Below are 4,841 nucleotides of genomic sequence, written 5' to 3'. Positions count from 1 at the left end.
GGATTGCAAGATCGACTTCACGAGCGTGACCGACGTCACCAGCAATAACAAGACACTTTGGAACAAGAACACCTACAATAAGGATGTGAAGAAGAACATCGCCGTGAAGAACAAGCAAATGAAGCAGAATCTGCTCTCTGTGAAGCAACACACGCTTTGCAAGAATGCAACCGCCAATCGTGCAAAGAAAAGAAGCACTCCGGCGTGAACGTCAAGAGGAAGCCGAGCGCTAAGAGGAGCACCAAGAACAACGACACTAGGTGTGAGGACCTCACCAACGCCCTCAAGCACATCACGTCAAGCTCAATGACAACGAAGCCCCAAGGCAACAACAAAAACTTCAACTCGACAACAACAACGATGCACCTCCCCCAAGACAAGGGCATCGACAAAATAACCATAGTGAAGAATAACTCTTCGACATGCTCAAGTTCACCACGCCTAAGTTTTCCAGAAGCAATGATCCCGAAGACTATATTTCATGGGCACTCAAGGTTGACAATATCTTCCATCTACACAACTTAGAAGAAGAAAAGAAGATTGACATGGATTCCCTTGACTTCCAAGACTAGTTCTCATTTGGTGGGAACTAGTGATTGAGCATAAAAGAGAAAAGGTGAACCTCCTATCACCACTTGGGCCCAACTAAAAGACCTCATGTGAGCGTGCTTCGTACCAACCCACTACAACCGTGATCTCTTCAAGAAGCTACAACTACTCAAACAAGGCACAAAGTCGGTAGAAGAATACTACCAAGAAATGGAAATGGCCATGATCTGAGAAAATGCCAAGGAAGATGATGAACAAACAATGGTGCATGTCTTGAATGGTCTCAATTACCAAGTCAAGAAGATTGAAGACTTCCAACCCTACTCCAACTTACTCGACCTAGTGCATCAAGCATCCAAGGTGGAACACCAAGTGCAAGATGACTACAAGCACTCCAAGTTCTCGTCCAAGATATACGACTCAAGTTCACAAGCTTCTCCTACTATGACGGCTTCGACTACAAAAACTCCAACGACTAAAGATGACAAGTCAAGTTACAAGGACAAGCCACCTTCGTCAAGCTGCCCTCCTACTACAAGTAACTACAAGCCAAGAGATTCATCCTCTACACCAACACCATATTCTACCACTAAACGAAACTCAATCAAGTGTTTCACGTGCCAAGGTTGCGGACACAGGACATTTCAATGTCCAATAAGATGCATAATTATCCTTCAAAACGGTGGCACCTATGACTCTATGAGCGACGATGAGATGGAAGCTTTGGAACACATGGCCATGCATCGACAAGTCAATGAAAATGAAGATGCACAAATCTATTGCGACAACGATCCGAGCCCCACTCTTGTTGTTTCCAAGGTTTTGTCTCTTCAACAACAACAAGACGAGGACCAACATTGCCACATCTTCCATAATATGGTGGGCTTCCAAGGAAGATTCGTTAAGGTCATCATTGATGATGAAAGTTTCCACAACTTGGAAAGTGAAGACCTTTGTTCCAAGCTACAATTGGTCAAGAAGAAGCATCCGCGCCCCTACAAGGTCCAATGACTTAGTGATTCCAGCGGACCACACCATGCAAGTATCCTTCAAGATAGGCGCTTATGAAGACAGTTTTGAGTGTCATGTGGTTCCCATGTTCGTTTGCCATCTCCTCCTTGTGAGACCTTGGCAATTTGACCGCAGCGTCATACACAACGGCCGGACCAATTACTATAGCTTCAAGATGAAGGGCAAGGGATATGTGCTTTGACCAATGACTCCAATTCAAGTCACTGCCGACAAGCAAGCCACATCCCATCATGGATATACAAGTGAGAGAGCGATCCACCTAAAAGAGAGTGAGCGCCACAAGACAAATCTGAGTGACTCCACGATGAGGGAGAAGAAAGATCTAGTTCTTTTAGCCAGAAAAATAGATTTGAGGGATGTCAGTGAGAGCCCATCGACCGTTCTTCACTTTGTGCTTGTGTGCAAAGATGAAGTCGTACAGACTAATACTTCACAACAACTACCTATTGTGTTGTCTTGTTTGTTACAGGATTTCCAGGACATTTTCCCGATGAGCTACCTCCACGACTGCCACCAAAATGAGGGACCGACACCACATCGACCTCATACCCAATGCCCCGCTTCATAAGAAGGTGTTGGAAATATGCCCTAGAGGCAATAAATAATTAGTTATTATTATATTTCCTTGTTCATGATAATTGTCTAGTGTTCATGCTATAATTGTATTAACCGAAAACCGTAATACATGTGTGAATGCATAGACTATAACATGTCCCTAGTGAGCCTCTAGTTGGCTAGCTCGTTGATCAATAGATGGTCATGGTTTCCTGATCATGGACATTAGATGTCATTGATAACGGGATCACATCATTGGGAGAATGATGTGATCGACAAGACCCAATCCTAAGCATAGCACAAGATCGTGTAGTTCGTTTGCTAGAGCTTTTCTAATGTCAAGTATCATTTCCTTAGACCATGAGATTGTGCAACTCCCAGATACCGTAGGAGTGCTTTGGGTGTATCAAACGTCACAATATAACTAGGTGATTATAAAGGTGCACTACATGTACCTACGAAAGTGTCTGTTGGGTTGTATGAATCAAGACTGGGATTTGTCACTCCGTGTGACGAGAGGTATCTCTGGGCCCACCCGACAATGCATCATCATAATGAGCTCAATGTGACTAAGGATTTAGGCACGGGATGATGTGCTACAGAACGAGTAAATGGACTTGCCGGTAATGAGGTTGAACAAGGTATAGAGATACCGACGATCGAATCTTGGGCAAGTATCATACGGTTAGACAAAGGGAATAACATACGGGATTAAGAATCCTCGACATCGTGGTTCATCTGATGAAATCATCGTGGAACATGTGGGAGACAACATGGATATTCAGACACCGTTGTTGGTTATTCGCCGGAGAGACGTCTCGGTCATGACTGCATGTTTCCCAAACCCGTAGGGTCTACACAATTAAGGTTCAGTGATGCTAGAGTTGTTATGGGTATTGTATATATGGTTACCTAAGGTTGTTCAGAGTCCCGGATGAGATCCTGTACGTCACGAGGAGTTTCGAAATAGTATGGAGGTAAAAATTTATATATAGGACGTCCAGTTTCGGTCGCCGGAATAATTTCGGAGTTGATCGGTATTGTACCGGGACCACTGAAAGGGTACCGGGGGTCCACCTATCCGGGAGGGCCACATGGGATGAAAGGGGAGAGGAACCAGCCCCTGTGGGCTTGTGCGCCAAGGGGAGGAGGCCCAAGGCGCAAGGGAAGGGGCCCAAGGCCAAACCCTAGGGCGCCTCCACCTCCTCCTCTAGGGCTGCCGCACCACCTCCTAGGGTTTCCGTAGGGGTGGCGCACCCCCTCTCCCCCTCCTATATATATGCAAGGTTTTGGGGCTGCTACACACATGATTTGATCACCCATGGTGTAGCCCTACCTCCACCTCTTTCTCCTCCTCCGCGGTGCTTGGCGAAGCCCTGCCGGAGAGCCACATACTCCACTGCCACCATGTCGTCGTGCTGCCAGAGTTCTCGCTCAACTTCTCCTCCCTCCTTGCTGGATCAAGAAGGAGGAGATGTCCTCGGTCTATAGGTGTGTTGAACACGGAGACTCCTATGTTCGGTGTTCGGATCGGATCTTCCGTGATTTGAATCGCCGCGAGTACGACTCCATCGACCGCGTTCACAGTAACGCTTCCGCTATGCAATCTTCAGCGGTATGAAGATGCCCTACCCCTTTACTCGTTGTTGGTTTCTCCTAGATAGATCCTTGTGTGACGTAGGAATTGTTTTGAATTACTACATTCCCCAACAGTGGCATCCAAGCCAGGTTCTATGCGTAGATTCTATGCACGAGTAGAACACAAAAGTTGTGGACGATGATTTTGTCAATTGCTTGCCGTTACTAGTCTTATCTTGATTTGGCGGCATCATGGGATGAAGCGGCCCGGACCGACTTTACACGTACTCTTACGTGAGACTGTTTCCACCGACCGACATGCACTTGTTGCATAAGGTGGCTAGCGGGTGTCTGTCTCTCCCACTTTAGTCGGATCAGATTCAATGAAGAGGGTCCTTATGAAGGGTACATAGCACTGGCATATCAATGTTGTGGCTGTCACGTAGGTAAGAAGCGTTCTTGCTAGAAACCCAAATCAGCCACGTAAAACATGCAACAACAATTAGAGGACGTCTAACTTGTTTTTGCAGGGTATGCTATGTGATGTGATATGGCCAGAAGGATGTGATGTTACATATGTGATGTATGAGATTGCTCATGTTCTTGTAATAGGATTCATGACTTGCATGTTGATGAGTATGACAACCGACAGGAGCCATAGGAGTTGTCTTAATCTATTGTATGAGATGCAACGCCATGTGATTATTTTACTTTATCGCTAAACCGTTAGCTATAGTAGTAGAAGTAATAGTTGGCGAGACGACTTTCACGGAGACACAATGATGGAGATCATGGTGTCATGCCGGTGATAATGATGATCATTCCCCGAAGATGGAGATCGAAGTAGCAAGATGATAGTGACCATATCATGTCACTATATGATTGCATGTGATGTTTATCATGTTTTTCATCTTATTGCTTAGAACGACGGTAGCAAAGATAAGATGATCCCTCATTAAAATTTTGAGATAAGTATTCCCCTAAGTGTGCACCGTTGTGAAGATCGTTGTCTCAAAGCACCACATGATGATCAGATGTGATAGATTCTAATGTTCGCATACAACGGGTGTAAGCCAGATTTACATACACAAAACACTTAGGTTGACTCGACGAGCCTAGCATGTACA

Source organism: Hordeum vulgare, chromosome 6H (assembly GCF_904849725.1).
Source record: "Hordeum vulgare subsp. vulgare chromosome 6H, MorexV3_pseudomolecules_assembly, whole genome shotgun sequence".
Classification (NCBI taxonomy): Eukaryota; Viridiplantae; Streptophyta; class Magnoliopsida; order Poales; family Poaceae; genus Hordeum; species Hordeum vulgare.
The sequence above is the reverse complement of the archived record's forward strand: the minus strand, read 5'-3'. Positions refer to the sequence as shown.